General features: G+C 29.4%; 1 long non-coding RNA gene across 1 annotated transcript in view; it reads right to left on the reverse strand.

Annotated features, from left to right (window-relative positions):
* LOC138702212 (uncharacterized) overlaps positions 1-18,022 on the reverse strand; it is a 550,748-nt gene that overhangs the window by 64,431 nt on the left and 468,295 nt on the right. The window contains exon 3 of the long non-coding RNA XR_011332806.1: positions 14,848-14,939. This is a non-coding gene — a long non-coding RNA (uncharacterized lncRNA). The remainder of the gene's footprint in view (positions 1-14,847; positions 14,940-18,022) is intronic.

Raw genomic sequence — 18,022 nt, forward strand, 5'->3', positions numbered from 1 at the left:
ACGGACGAATGACATAATATGCCTTCCTTTCATATGCACTGCGGGGAGATTTGGGATTTAACCCAGGCATATTGGTGCACAACTTAGTAATTAGAAGTTGTGCACCACCATCTCTCCTAGTCCCGAGATAGAAATTTTACAAGAAAAATTTCTGATCCCGCCGGGAATTGAACCCGGGCTGGGTAGTCTGGAGGCAGATACGCTACCACAGAGTTAACTCGGCGGACTTACTATTATTATTATTATTATTATTATTATTATTATTATTATTATTATTATTATACATAGTGCTCTGCTCAAGTGCAAGTCTTTCACTGCTATCTCAGCATTATCAAATCTTCTCTATTATTATTATTATTATTATTATTATTATTATTATTATTATTATTATTATGACATACATAGTGTTCTGACAATGACAGGTCTTTCAGTGCAAACCCAACATTCTTCAATTTTCCTATTTTCTGCTTTCCTCATAGTCTCCGCATATGATCCGAGTATCTTAATATCGTCTACGTATCATCTGATATCTTCTTCTGTTACGAACTCTTCTCCCGTTCACCATTTCTTCCACTGCATCCTTCCGTAGGCAGTTTCTTCTCAGCCAGTGACCCAACCAACCAAATCCTGTTTTTCTTCCTGATCAGATTATTATTATTATTATTATTATTATTATTATTATTATTATTATTATTATTATTATTATTATTGTCTGTATAGTTTATATAAGTATCATACCACCACCACTACTACTACTTGTGCCACTATTACCACTAATACCACCACTACCGCGCTATTACAATTTTATTACTAATACTATTATACTATGTTGGTGCTAATCTAATGAGACAATTTCACTCCGATTTACAATCTAAGTTTATATAATATTCGATAGAAGAAAATAAATTCGTTTAACGGCATCTTGCCGGTATAAATGTTTCGAGCATATAATTACTACAACCATGTTCATTTTCTAACCCGCTCAACAAGAACAGGGGTGAGGGGGAAATGTTTACATCAATACGTATTTACAACATTCCGTTATAGGAGTTTAATTCATAACAAGTGATAAGAACTGAAAAAATTACCAGTAAAAACAGCGCGTAAATTGATGAACTGGATTACATAAATATCAATATGTTCATTCATTGTGAATGGCTGAAATGACAAAGTCCTTCAAAATCTGTTAAAAATAAATACTGGTATGTTATGAATGAAAGAAAAACAAAACTGTACGTTTCATTCACACCGATATATTTTGCTTTTCCTGATATTGACATATAGCTATAATGTGTGTTTGTGTTATGGTTTTGGAGGTGGAAAACAATGCCACGTGTTCCGACCACGTGGGATACTATGCAAACATGTTTACTACGGTGTCATCCGAACCGAACGGATATAGAGATCGGGTCGACCGACGTGCCAATCACTTTCAGGAGCAGCAGCAGCAGCCAGCCTGTCATGTGTGAAGTTCCGTTACCGCGTTTGTGCGTGTATACAAGAGGCGGGGTCATGTCAACACAATATTAATATTATTACGGTTCAAGTATTAAGCATTACCTAGGTCAAGATCCAAACTGGGCCTATACCAATCTCTGAACTTGTATTTCTATCCAAATCCCACCGAAACCAATTGACCGTTGTATGGGGAATGGTCGAGTGATACACGCAAATAATTGTTACATTACAATCTCTGTTTTTAGCTACACGTGATGGATCCCAACCTATACTTACGCTACATGTCGAAAGAAATCTCCTCTTCAGTGTCTACTGAATTCATAATCCATCATAACTGTAAGAATAAGTTGAACGAAATATGAATAGAATTAAATATATATGTAATAAGTTTCGGATTTGATTATTTCAATTCATAGTTTACATGGTACTTCATTGATTATTACAACTGGATTAATGAAACAAAAATAAATGTTGAAAATAATTTCGAAAGTAAAACAAATAAAACAAGGATGGATAAAGTTAAATTAAATACTTAATGAATGGCACGGAAACAGAAATATCTTTCCTAACTCTCGCAGTCTTGTATTTATCTAACTTTATCCCAAGCACCCTTCGTGCCATGCCAAACACAAAGCTTGGACCTTATTATTTTCAACTTTTAGTTTATGAAGCTGAAAGCGAAAGTAAATTAATAATGGAATCAATTGAATGAAAAAAATTGTGATTGATGCTGATGATTATTGTAACAGTAAATAGAATGAACTCAAAATGTGAATAAACTATAAAACTACTGTAAAATGAATAGAATACGCGAACAAAACAATGGATATAAATATATGCAACACGCAAAAAGAAACTAAACCTTATACATATTACAGAATAAAATAAATACAAACACATGCACTAATACAATAAAGAAAATAAATAAACATATATATATACTCGTATATATACAAAACGAAAAAGATAACAAACTATCTATATAAATAAATATACCTTAAACCAAACAAAACGTGTATAGCTATAGTCTGAAAAATATATAAGACGAGACAAATAAGAAAAATCTTCAAAACAGAAAATATAGGCCTAACATAATTATATTAAAAAATGAATAAACTTAAGATATACGACGTAAATTAAAAGGATATAAATAAATAGCTAATCGTATATAAATATGCATGTATAAACGAAAGTAAATTAACGTAATTAATATAGGCTATACAGTGGGATAATTATCGTACTTAAATAATAATTGAGTAATACGAAATAAATATACTATACCAGATACATGAATAAACATAAAGTAATGAAAATAAAATAATATTTGCTATACAATATAACTAATGGAACCAATAAAATAATAATATTTTGTGAATTAAAAGTGGTATTATAAGAATATTAGGGAAGAGAATGGAAATAAAACTACAAAGAATCACAAAATAAATGGCAAGATTAGTGTTTTAAAAATGTCACACCTAGCTTCATGAAGATAAAGATGATGATGGTATTAGTGTTGTGGGTGGATAATAATTTTACGACAAATTAACTATATTTATAAACACATACAATGATCTACTCAACAGTTAAAACGTGGGTTCGACCCTGGTTTAGCGTGAAACTTTTCCTGCCATCGATATAAGTGATTAAAATCGACTCGAGTCACTGAAGCCGGATCATGAACTAAAACGATATATAAGCAGATTAGTCACAATTATACATAAATAATTTTGATATATCTCAGTATTTCAGTAAATGTTACGGCATAGGATCTGTTTCCTTCCAGTAGGCTCCAGTGTATCTCTCGTGATTCAATTTGTTTTATGTTGTTTGAAGCGATGGCTTTATGATATACAGCAGTCAAATCAACAAGAGGTACCATTCTTACATCCCTTACTGCCAGATCATTGATATAAAAGTAGAAATGACCCAAGAAACAATAGTACTAAAACATTGAAAAGCAGGATAAATAAACAAGCAAATAATAATAATAATAATAATAATAATAATAATAATGCCGTAATAATAGACATAATAATAATAGAAATAATAATTAATAATAATAATAGTAATAGTTTTATTTTCTCTGGCAGAGTTAAGCCCATCAGGCCTTCTCTTCCACTCAACCATGATCAAAGTACATACAGGAAAATACATACCGGTATACAAGTATTGACTTAGAAAAAAAAAAGATTGAATACATATTATGGATACAACCACACAGTGAAATTTGTGTAATCAGTATGGGTTACATTGAAACAATGACAATTATCTATAAATTTGTGTTAATGGAAACAACAAAGTAATAACTGTTTATTACAAAAAATTCTAGCTGCAAAAAACTAATTCAGCGCATTAAAAATATTCATAAATAACCTGATTTTAAAGGACTGATGACTAAGACTACCACCGATGTCCAGCGGCAGCGAATTCCAGGAGCGGGCCATGACAACTTGAGTATAGAGATGCCTGATGATGTGGTATTCATAACAACAGATTGTGCTGCGAACGTGTATTACGATTATGATGTGAAGCTAGAAAAGTAAACCGAGAGTAAATAACTAAGATATAAAAATAATAAATGTTTATTTTAGTGACTGATTAGATAGAAGTCACTACTATATGGCTGAGGATGTTATAACTTAATCCTATCTGGTCTAAACATTTTTTACACACAAAATAAATTCAGATAGTTATTGAGAATCAATGAAATTATGACAGGAAAATCGTGGTTTGATGAAAATTATTCCATGGTAGTAGAAAAAAACAGGCAATATTAACATTCTCACAGGATCCAGTTAAGGCGAATAGAGAATTATTTCAATAAAAGACGGGGAGCAAGTCGTACACTTAGAAATAAAAAGAGAGATTACTTGAAGGAAGAACTGAATGAGGTAGAAACAAATACAGTAGTAAGATAAAACACTCGAGATTTATACAAGGGCATAAATTAATTTAAGAAAGGATACTAGGCAAGGTCAAACGTGATCAAGGATGAGAATGGTGACTTGCATGCAGACTCTCATTCAATCATGAACAGATGGGAAAAATATTTTGGACAACTACTAAATGTACATAGGCCAAATAGAAATGATCAAGTCGAAATTAATATACAAACAGCTGAGCCATTTATACCCGAACCCACACTTTCAGAAGTCGAAATTGCGATAGAAAATCTGAAAAATTACAAGTCTCCAGGTATCGATCAAATTCCAGCAGAATTAATACAAGAAGTGGAAGCGCATTATCTAGCGAAATTTATAAGCTTGTAGGCCTACTTGCTATTTAGGAAATGGAAATTGTACCAGAACAATGAAAGGAGTCCATAAGGGGGACAAGAATAACTGTAGTAACTTTCGAGGAATATCACTTTTGTTCACGTCGTACAAAATTTTGTACAATATTCTTTTGAGAAGATTAACTCCATATGTAGATGAAAGTATTGGGGATCATCAGTGGTGCTATTTTAGGCGTAATAGATCGACTGTTAATCAGATTTTTTGTATTCGACAGATATTGGAAAAAGAAATGGGAGTATAAGGGTACAGTACATCAGTTATTCATAGATTTCAAAAAGGCATATGATTCGGTTAAGAGATAAGTTTTATAGAACATTCTTATTGAATTATTATTCCCAAGAAACTAGTTCCATTAATTAAAATGTGTCTCAGTGAAACGTACAGCAGAGTTCGTATAGGCCGGTTTACATCTAATAGGCCTACTTTTCCAATTCACTGTGGGCTAAACCAAGGAGATGCACTATCACCTAACTTTTTAACTTCGCTCTAGAACATCTCATTAGGAAAGTCCAGGATAACAGAGAGGATTTCGAATTGAACGGGTTACATTACATCAGCTTCTTGTTTGTGCGGATGACGTGAATATGTTAGTAGAAAATCCAGAAAAGTTTAGACAAAGCACGTAAATTTTACTTTTAGCAAGTAAAGCGATAGGTTTGGAAGTAAATCCCGAAAATACAAATTATATGATTATGTCTCGTGACCAGAATATTCTACGAAATGGAAATATAATAATTGGAGATTTATCCTTCGAAAAGGTGGAAAAATTCAAATATCTTGGAGCAAAAGTAACAAATATAAATGACACTTAGGAGGAAATTAAATGCAGAATAAATATGGTAAATGCCTGTTATTATTCGGTTGAGAAACGTTTGTCATCTAGTCTGCTGTCAAAAAATCTGAAAGTTAGATTATAAAACAATTATGTTAACTGTTGTTATGTATGGTTGCGGAACTTGGACTCTCACTTTGAGAGAGGAACAGAGATTAAGGGGGTTTGGAAATAAGGTTCCTAGGAAAATATTTGGGACTAAGAGGGATGAACTTCTAGGGAAATGGAGAAAGTTACACAACGCAAAACTGCACGCATTTCATTCTTCACCTGACGTAATTAGGAACATTGAATCCAGACGTTTCAGATGGGTAGGGCATGTGGCTCTTATGGGCGAATCAGGAAATTCATATAGAGTGTTAGTTGAGAGGCCGGAGAGAAAAAGACCTTTGGGGAGGCCGAGACTTAGATGGAAGGATAATATTAAAATGGATTTGAAATTCTGTAAATTCTAGTTCGATTATCCTGGATTTTATTCCGTGATTTCGAATTTAAAGAAGTTTATTTGACAACGGTTTTAAAATCTTAGATAAGCAAATAAAATGAAGAAATTAAAATTGAAAGTAAACGACTTAAATTCAATAGAACTGAATCTAAATGTAACAACTCAGAATAAATAAAATAAACAAAGAATTATATAATGAACCAATTATTTTTTTAATATTGTTTCAATGGTACCTTTCTTTACCTACACGTTTATCGGATCTGCTTCGTCTGTGTTAGATAGAAGGCAGGTGATTTTCTAGAGAAATTTGTCTCGTGCATTCGTAGCCTGTAGTCCTAACGTATCATGAGAAAATAAAAATAGATTCTACTTTAAATTTAATATGTCTAGGCTGCTCTAGAAGCTAATTAGTGATAATTTTATGCAAGTTATACATGAAACTTTCATTATGTTCTCGAAATCGAGGCTGGAGAGCAGTTCGGAAACGTTGAAATTTCCTACTGTCCTAGATAATTTCAATTATATAAAGTTAAATAAGAAAATGTAGCCTACTTTAACATTTCGATAAATACAACGAGTGAACTCAAAACTCAAGAACACTAAGATTTTCTCAATAGGCCTATATCAATTTAATCTTATCTTTCTTCCTAACTATCACGAATTACTTAAGTCTATCGGACTATTACATTTTATAAAGATAAGTACTTGTGAATGTACGAAGAATTTGAAGAGCATTTTGTTATTGCATACTAAGTTCCCCAATATTCATATTATCAATTCTCGACCATAATAATAATAGATTTTAGGAGTTTTTAAAATTTCTTGTTCCTAATATTTGTGATCAAAAACGAACAACATTCCTCTTAAATAAAATTGTCAATAAGAATCTATCCGTTTCATATTCTTTTAATTATATCTTGTAGGGCAAAACATATTGCCAGAAAATTTTGCTTTGATGCTAGATTTCTTCTATTTTTATCAAGCGGTGTTATTTTCTAAATATAAAATTTTCTATTTTCTCGTGATAATTATAATTGAAAGTGAATTCATTTCTAGAAGATTTTCATCTATCTGAAGTAGAGACACGTAAGTAAAATGATTATAAAAGTGTGCTATTTTATAAGTTTTAGATACTACCACAGCACATAATTTATATCATTTTCTCGTTCTATGCTGTCATGTACCTTAGAAGTTACATACAATTGAGTAAAAACATTAAGATGTACGTGTCGTATGAAGAGACTAAGAGGAAGGCGGAAAAGGGAATATTGGAAAATGCTGACTTTGCAATGAAAGATCTGTCATTGGGCAGGAAACTATGAATGAATGAATTAATGAATGGGTGTAAACGATCATAAAGTAAGTGTGTAAAGTAATGCAAACATTCAGAAAAGCAGGATAATAAAATTTACGAATTAACTAATTCAGTTTTTTATAACCAGAGACATTTTTTTTTTCAAATTCTCCTTCTTTGCCTGCTCAGCACCATAGAAGAACGAGCATAAATTGAGTATAAAATAATATACTATTTCAGAAGAAGCACCAGTTTAAAATTAATTACTTAATTAATCATATATTATTAATTGCATTATATATAATAATATATAATAAAATTGTTTCAAGAATAAAATGATTGACTTCTACAGAAGGTCTATAATATTTTAACATTTCTATAGCTTAACTCAAAGAACAAAATAGTTACATTTACGTCATGTAACTTCCATTATCAAAATGTCAGAAACTAAAATAAACAGATAAAATGCAAGGAATAAAAATTTATGAGTAAAATATACTTATTTTCAAATATAAGTTTTACTGTGCAAAAAATCGTTATTTAAAAGCAGTTGATAGAGGAAACAAAGTAAAAATCGAAGTTTAAATAAATATTACATTTTTCTAAAACAAACACTCTCAAACACTGTATTAATTCTGTCGTCTTCGATGAACAAATGGTCACTGTACTTGCCACTGGATCTCAGATTGCCTGGTTCAAACAAAATGTAGAGCGATGTATTATAGACCTATAGCTAAGCTATATTTGAGATCAATGTAATAGTTGAAACATGTAAAAATTTAATTTGAAAAAAATATTTACTTTTCGTCAAATAACTCACTACAAAAGTGTGTACAAATAATTCTTTTGTTATCTATGGCTCAGTAGCTCTACTACATTTCGTGATTTAAGTAAGGCTTTCGACTGTGTTTCGCATAATGTTATATTAGAAAAATTACAATATTATGGTATTAGAGGGAATGAAGTGAAATTATTTGTATCCTAGTTCAGTAACCGTCAGCAGTGTGTCTTCAATGATTGCAATAAACCTAAGCTCATGAATGTAAATATGGTGTGCCTCAAGGATCAGTGTTGGTTCCTATTCTGTTTTTAATAATGATTGATGATGTGATGTGCAATGTCTCTACTTATTCTGCAGTATTCGCTGATGATGCCACTTTTTTGACAAGTCGTAGTGATATTAATGAATTGAAAACTCTTACTAATTCAGTTTTTAATGAAGCCAACAATGGTTTAGTTCCAATAAATTTATTTTAAGTTAAAGTAAAACTACATCTCTGTTATTTAGTAGTACAGGCATGAAAAACAGTAACTTCAAAACTTCTTGGTACTACTGTGGACACTTTACTTACTGGGCAGATCATGTTGATTTTGTTTGTAAAATATTGTTCCGAAGAATTATATTAGAGTTGTCTATTTTTTCTTATTTTTATAGTATACTTTCTTACGGACTACTTTTATGGGGTAATAGTACTCATATCAATAAGGTTACAAAAAACCTATTAGAATAACAAATTCATCAATGAAGTCACACTGCAGACCGTAATTTGTGAATGAAAAACTGATGACTGTAACATCACTGTACATTTATCAGGTCCTAAATTTTGTCAAAGATAATTCACAAATATTGACACATAGGAATGATGTCACCTAAACAATATCAGAAACCGTGACCTTTTTGATATACCTAAGTGAAGGCTAACCAAAACAATGAATAATTATTTTATTATGTCTTTATTTTGTAATCACATCTTGCCTTCAGATTTCTAAAATTCCTATTGTAATACAATTTTTAAAATAGTATAAAATGTAACACTTAATGATCAACAAAATTTCGCCTCAAACAGCTAAGATTTCTATCAGTGAAGCTAAGAATATATGGCAACTACAGATGTATCTAAAATTCCAAAAACATTTCCTAAAATTCCATGAAGATACAATAAATCTTTGTACCAAATATCATATGCTTACCTTTAGTAATAAGCCTGTAATGTAATTACAAACATCCACAAAATTTGTACGCCTGAGAAGTCGACGCAAACTTGCTCTCTCCAAACATAAAAGCTCACTGAAGCAACTACAATAGTCACACAAAGCTTAGCCGTATGTTTCTGGAAACTGGACAACATATGCAATCCCTTGGCGGAAATTTGGATCTCGTAACACCATTGGTTAGTCCACAAAAGAGCAAAGAAAAAGTATCACGAAAAAACCACTGCCACGAAATTACCAATGTTTACCCTATTTGACTTTGTCAATTGCACAAATTTGTGTTCACCGACTGTACGATACTCAATATACTCAGTTATTACCACAATTTACACTATATTTCAAATTCTCGGGTTCAAACACAATTTAGAAGTACATATTTTTAGCAGATCAAATTATTAAGCTTTCTTCAAAAGTAGGCTAAACCTAACAGTCTATATTATTCATTTTGAACAAATAAAAATCACCTATCTTATAATAATAAAGGAAGTAAAGTTTTCTCTATTACAAACATGATGTCCCACAGGTTAAAGGGAAATTAAGACTCCTACTTTCGCAGATAATCGGCATTAGTTGCAGTAGGAATTTCTGTCCTACGTGCTTCCCATATTTATCCGTAAAGAAATAACCACATATTCATTTCTTCAGATATCGAGTTAACTCCTAGGACATAGTGCAGCCAGAATTATTATATCGATGTAGGAAATCAACGATTCCCTTCAGGAATAGAACCCGTGGCTTTCCGATCTGCAGGACAACGCCTTAATTGTGACGCTACAGCATGAATCTTTTATAATCCTATACCTCCAAAGAAATGTTATGTACCTTTCTTACTTAAGTTTCCTCCTTCCAGGACAGCCGTCTGAAGATTCTGTGAATCAATAAAATTAGAAACTACATACCAGTAAAGTTTTTGAATGCCCACAAAAAATCGTTAAACCTTATGGTTTGTGGAATAGATTTGAGGCATTTTAAAAGTATTAGATATTCAATATTTGAAAACAAAAATATAAATGGCGAATCCATTGAAAGTGAAGTGTTCGTCTCAACTCAACTACTCTTTATATCAATTCTTCGATTTAATCCTTCATCTTATATTCAATTTATCATTAATTTATAATATGAAATATGTAATTTTGTTAACAAAGTATTGTAAACACCAATATCATTCGTAAAGCACAGACGATGTGCGGCATAGTCCGAAATGTAATAATGAACTATTAATTAACTATGATTTATACCACGGACATACCTATAGCATAAAACGAGCTTAGCAGTCATTTCAGAAGTAAATTAATTGTATCAAACACTTGAATAAGGTCTAGGCCTACATTTACAAACAATTGAAGACCTTCCCGGAATAAAAATGTAACCAACAAAAACTGTAATTCATGTGTCAGGACAAAAGCTAATAATTTCAGGGTCATATTAAATTAGGCCTGTATTTATTATCACAACCATTTGACTAAACAAGAATATAAGTTTATTCAGCCATTGAACTCGACAATTTATTGTTATAAAAAAAGGCTTTAAAATTACCTTTTCCACCTACATGACATAATTTAATAATTTGACGTTGCAACCTTTTTCCAGGGAGGTTTTAAATTTTCAGGACACTAAGGAATGTTAAGTTTTATATCACAAATAAGAATAAAAATTTACCTATAAATGTATAATCAGTTGCTAATTAATGAAAGAAATATAAATAGTGAACCCACTGAAAGTTAAGTTTTGTGTTGAATCAACTAGTCTTTAGAACATTTCGATTTAATTCTCCGTCTAATATTCAATTCATAATTATTTTACAATGTGAAATATTTTTGATAACAAAAAAAATCCAAACACCAATATCAGTCGTGTGAAACAGACGTTGTGAGGCAGCTTTGTTTAGAATAAAGTTTGAAATGTAATCACTAACTATTAATTTATCAATGTTTTATACCACGAGTATATAGCACGAAACGAGTTTGGCAATAATTCAGACGTAAATTAATTGCATCAAAATACTCTGAATAAGGAATATATTTACAAACAAATACCAGGCACTAAGAATGTTAAGTTTTATGTCACAAATTATAACAAGAATTTTCTTTTCAATTTTATAAGCAGTTACTTGTAGTATATTTTAATTATAAATTGATAATAAGTACTCTTTCATAAATAATCCGTTCCTTCATTTATACCAATTTTAACGCATTTTGACGTCTTAACAACTTAAATTTATTTTTTTTTGTTTAAATTTAAATATACAGAATAAAGAATATAATTACAAAACAAACAAGAGAAATATAAATAAAATAATACAACCAATATAAAAAGAAGATACAGTAGTATTAACAAAATTTGAGACCGAATGAGCAGCGCTCGTGCTCGGTCGCAGTTCAGATATAATATTAAAATAAAAAAATAACAGTAATAATAAAAATAAATAAGTAAAATAAAATAGGAACTAAAATATAATTACAGCGGCAATGGAATTATATAATATAATATTAACACTAGAGAAGAATAATATCGCACGTGAAAATTAGGACTAATATATATTTCAAAATTATAGAATACAAATATAATATAGGTTGATTAATTCATACACATAGGTTATAAATTTATTTAATCAACTTGAAGATATTAACACGTTTCTAATTTTCTTGTTATATGTTAGTGGGTTACATGTTAGAAGTTCTGGGTGTAATTTAGTTAAAGCATTGTACAACCGAGGGCCAAAATTAATGCTATGCTTTAGACCAGCAGATGTGAGACATTTAGGTTCTACTAATGTTGAATTAATATTTCGTCTTGTGTCATAATTGTGTGTCTGTAATACAAACTTATTACGATTTTTATGATAAAATTTTAACAGCGTATACTTATAAATTTGTTCAATATTAAATACATTAAATTCAGAATAAATTAATTTAGTTGGATAATCGAAACCTTTCTTCAAACAAATTTTAATTATTCGTTTTTGTAATAAATTTAACGGACTAAGATTAATTTTTGTACTTCCACCCCAAACAATTATACCATATTGAATGATAGACTGAATAATGGCCAAATAAACATTTCGTAGAACTATAATGGGTAAGTAGCATCGAAGATTAACGAATTTATAAATTGTTTTACGAAGCCCCTTACAAAGGTAAGTAATGTGATGAGGCCATTTTAAATTCTGATCAATAATGATACCCAGATATTTGACATACGTGGCTTCTTTCAATGGTGGACATTTACAACTTTTGGGATCTAAACAATTTTCATTGTGTATTATTAGTCTATATTCATCGCTAAATTTTAAATTTTGAACACTGACAGCTGTTAACGAAAAAGGAACTAAAGTTTATTTAGATATATTTAAAGAAAGGAAGTTGGAATTAAGCCATTTTTTAACAATGTTAGCACCTATATTAGCATTTCTATATGCTTCCTGCCAAGAAAAACCACTGAAAATAACTACTGTATCATCCGCATATGAATATATAGATCCATTAAATTTTTCTAAATTTATATTTAGCAGATCATTAACATATATTAGAAATAAAATAGGTCCCAAAATTGTTCCTTGCGGTACACCTATATCAATATATTCGATGCAGTTTTTTTCTTAAAAGCGTGTAGAAATATAATACTTTAGATGTTAGACCTATAAGTAACATTATTTCAACTCATATAATTATATTCAGATTACTCTTCAGAAATTTATATACCGGTATAGTCAAGAAGGGTAAAGATTTAGACCTGCATTAAAATAGTGTTGTTGTAGCAGAGAGAATTAAGTATAATATTAAATATGAAGTTTATAAATTTATAGAATAAAAATGATAAGAGAAAAAATTTATATGTAGAATTATTTTAAATCTTCAAGTTGTTCTATAAATTAAACATTATTTGAAATTATCTTTAAACTTACCAGTATGCTGCTTATCTTCATATTGTACCAATCTTTTAAATAATTGTACTTTAAAGTGAAATCACCATAATCTTCTTTAATGGCTATATTAATCATAGAAAATTTTCAAACATGCGTAATACATTCAGCGGAAATAATTTTAGAAAGAGAAAACATTTTAATATGTAATTTTGGCCGAAAAATTATCAATTATCGATTTAGTTAACATTGAAATCTTTTTACAAGTATTCCGATACAGTAATAGTGATAATACGAGTAGTAAATTAAGAAGTTCATTTTCATCTTATACTTGATAACGTGTAAAGTTTGATACTACAGACTCCAAGGTAAAATCATAAAATATAAGTTGTATGTTTCATTCTCTCTTTTACTAACAACTACAATAAAGCGTAAACGCTACAATCCTAGACGTTCCACGTTTCTTTACAATAATTCAATATCAATTCAAAACGTAGTGGAACTCCCTGATTTTATAAAATAAAATAAACAAACGCACTATAAATAGTATACAAGACCATTTCTGGCTAAAATGTAAATAAAATTCAATGTAAACACAATCTTGAACTTAAAAAGTCCCCTACATGAACATTACTATATAGAAATAGTCATACTTATATTCCCGCTCCGACTTCTATTCACACTATCTACAGTATATTTCTTTCTTCATCTGTACACTTCTCCGGTTGCTCTATATATATATATATATATATATATATATATATATATATATATATACATGGTCATAACTGTAATGGTGTATAGACAATAAGCAGTGTAATTTATTTATTTATTTATTTATTTATTTATAATTACCTTTCACAACATCTTTTAAATCTCCTTTAACCTTTTTTTTTTACTTACTTAAACTATATTTGTGCATTCTTTTATAGTTCAAAACACTTTATTTAAGCGACGTACCTAAACCAGTCGTTTTATAACCAAACTCCCATGTCCGCTTAAAATATTGGAACGATCATTGTCACAATATTAGAGGTCTCTTTCTTTCTCCAACCAGCGATTGTAACGTAAACGCAGTAACATTTAGTATTATAGACAGAAAACTTCAGACTAAGAGACGATTTGGAGTAATGAGTTATTTTCTCAGTTATTTTAACCAATTTAAAGTTAACATTTTTTGCCATTAAACAATTTGGTTTTTACACAATAAGAAAACAGGTAGAATGAACGAAAGTCCTTTGGTTTAACATTATAAAATCATCCAAAACAGTTATTAATGTGTACATCCAGAGAGCAGTGAGATTCTGGACGACCAATAACTCACTGGAAAAATTTCTCTGTATAGAATATAGGACAAGCAAATAGAGCTATATCTTATTAGTAAAAGAACAAAAATGTCTAAAACGCAAATTAAAATTGTGTAATATGTAATATAAAATCTTCACAGCCGTAGTAAAATAAGGCTGTACATAGGTCTAATTTTATTAGATGAAGCTATCTTCGCAATATTTCAAAGGCTTTGATGTTAATATAAATATTATGCAATAAGAACCATATTTAAATTATCTATCTTTAGCCTATGTATAATCACTGCTAATTTTTAAAATTAAATATCCACTATAACTGCAACTAAATCAGTTTTGGCATTTTCAGCAGAAAGTTACTCACGTTCCCAAACATTGTCCGCTGCTCTCCCTTTCTCCGTGCCGCTAGAAGCGCAGCTCCTTCACATAGGACACGGGATTTACCTCCGCGGAAATCTGCAAACGAAGCATTTAACATACACTCTTAGAAGGTGCTAGAAATTGTCAGTCTTTGCTTGCATATGTGTACTTTACTTACAAAAATAAAGGAAATACCTTGTGAACTTCAAATTAATTAGTGACCGAAATAAGAGATGATATGACAAATGTTATATCTTATAAAGGAGTAGGCCTTCTCGAAAAATAAATTGACGCAATTCAAACAATTGTTTTAAAATTCTACAGATAGTAATGGTGTGAAGAGGAAGTGGTAAAAAACTTTCATTTGGAACTATACTCTGAATACAGCAACTAAAAACTCTCAGACTTTGTATCGATCAATAATAATAATAATAATAATAATAATAATAATAATAATAATAATAATAATAATAATAATATTTGAAATATAGCTCTAAGTTTCACAATACTTCTTGCGTTATCAACACAGTTCTATGAGTCAAATTATATGTGCTCGAGAAAAGACAAAGCAACTTGAATACGTCATCTCTTCTTACTGTTCTTAATGTGTAATTCCTCGAAGTACGTGCAGTTTTAGCCTATATAAAGGGGTAAAAAGAAATACAGAAAAATTGAAGGAAAAGATGAAAGAATAGTGTTTGTCAGCACATATTTTGAGTCTTGATATACTTTACTTCATTTGTGTATAAGAAATTAATTTCACATTTTGCAAAATAAAAGAACAATTTAATAACAATATTGTTTTAAAATTCACATTCCCTGTAACATAATTATTGAATAAAAGTAATGGTGCGTAAAACAAAATATACAATAGTTACATTTGTATTCGCGAATGCTTTTTACTTCGATAATCAATTAATATACTTCTATTTGCTTACTTAAGTATTAAATGAGTAAAATATTACAGAAATCCGAAAATATGAGACCATCAGGTACTCAGTTAGAAAGCAACGCCTGATAAAAATAATGTACATAATACAAGTAGTACTAAAGAATAATTCCTGGGAATATAATAAGAATGAAAAATTCATTCATAGCGAACAGTTATAAAGTAAATTTAATTATTATATAATATGTGAACCTATATACGATTAAACACACTTTGTATTGTATTCAAATTACAGTTTTTCGTAATAGTTTATATTATATTCAGAGGTAATGTTGAAATAATTCCCTAAATAGCGTAAATATGAGAGCCATTAATGTATCAACCTGGTATAATTAATATCTTAAAATTATTTTGCAAACTGCAATGTATATAAATAAGCTTACAGATTTCCTTAAATAAAAGTAGTCAAATTCAGACATCAATAGACTATGTTGTTATTGTGATAATGCAATAAAGTTGAATTCCTCAAATAATTTAGAATAAGATACACAATGATAGATTTAAGTGAAATTTAATAAATATAGTGGATTGTATATGATTACCGTAATTCGTGTGGATGAAACCATTCCTGTCTTCTCACTTCTCAGTTCCTTTTAATGTTTATTTTAAAGGTTTTATTGTGACTAATGACTTTGACTCTAATATCATAACATAGTTTAAAAGTGCAACAGAAAGTTAAAAACTGTTTTTGAGCTGAACGTACTAAAACATGAGTGGCGAAAAAGGACACCAATTTTTCTTTATAAATATAATTTCAGAAAATAATTAAAATTTTAATGAAAGTGTTTTGTAATTTCAAATAAAAAATCCTTCCAATTACAAATTGCAATTAATATAGAATAACGCATATGACTAAGATTAATCATATTCATTATTATTTACACATTTAATTGACAACTTGCGAAAAAACGTATATTTGACACTGACGTCAAACAAGAAATTTCTAATATAAAGTTTCAAATATACTTCCAAAACATATATTTAGTTGCTACACAAAGCATAATATTTTTTTTAATCCCAAGGCTTACATTATAAGTATATTTGTGTTATTTAGGCCTATGTTTATTAAAATATTCCGTTGTCATTCTAGGAACACATGTTTCTTTATTTAGTTGCAATTTTACGAATAAAATATTCACAGTATAAAGAAAATTATTGTCATCGATATTCAAATTATAATTTACATTTAAGTATCATTTCAGAATATGATACATCCTATTTTAAATGTGACATTAGTATTTAAATTTTCTTATAAAACAAAAAAAAAATCAATTTACGTACTTTCAGTCTGTGTTCTATTTCAAAATAAACAATTATGACCTCAATAAATTGCCATATTAGCCTACTTCACATACATTTATTTTAATTAATTAAACCATATCATTGATTACTATGTATTACTTCTGTGACAGTGACACTAGTTTGAATACATTTTCAGCATAATGAATTGAATATACAAATAAGTAACGAATTAGCGATGTATATTACAATCCTAGTAAAGAATTTCAGTATTTTTTCATTGGTTCAATTCTTCATACAAGTATTACAAACGACAATGTAAATTTTAAGATATATCATCAAAATGCCTTAAGTATAAACTTTATATTATTCAGATGAAGGCAATTCAGCGATGAAGGTAATATTTTAACACAATTCAGTGTAAAGTTAAATTCAAGTCTTTATTAACACAATTGGTGAAGTGACATTTAACATTAAAAATTATACTTTAATACATCTCAATTAGTATATACGATCTTGGTCTACTGTAAATGGATTACTTTCATATTGACAATTATTCTTATCTTCAATTTTTTTAACATTTTAAGAAAATAACTTGATTCAGCCTGAAAGTTTAATGTAAAATCGACAACAAGCACTGCTCAGAAAACATGGTATGTTGTATAATATATTGTTATATAATTGTCTTTTACAAAATTATTTACTCAATATTTTATCTTTTATATGTTCACAAAAGTGACTTCATTTTCTTCAGTTTTTTTTTTCCCGTCTAAAAGAACAAAATAATTGACTATGTCTTCTTTTGTATAATTGCTGCTCTTTTCCTGAAATTCAGAAAATATACCATTTTTCAGACGGATGTTAAATATTAAGGAAGAAATAACAATTTCAAAGCGCTCTTTCATTATAAAATTTGGTGTAAAACAGTACCGATTGTTCTTGATTTTAACTTTTTAATTGCTATCATTGTGCGTTACGGTTCGTAGACAGT

This window comes from Periplaneta americana, chromosome 6 (assembly GCF_040183065.1).
Source record: "Periplaneta americana isolate PAMFEO1 chromosome 6, P.americana_PAMFEO1_priV1, whole genome shotgun sequence".
Taxonomy (NCBI): domain Eukaryota; kingdom Metazoa; phylum Arthropoda; class Insecta; order Blattodea; family Blattidae; genus Periplaneta; species Periplaneta americana.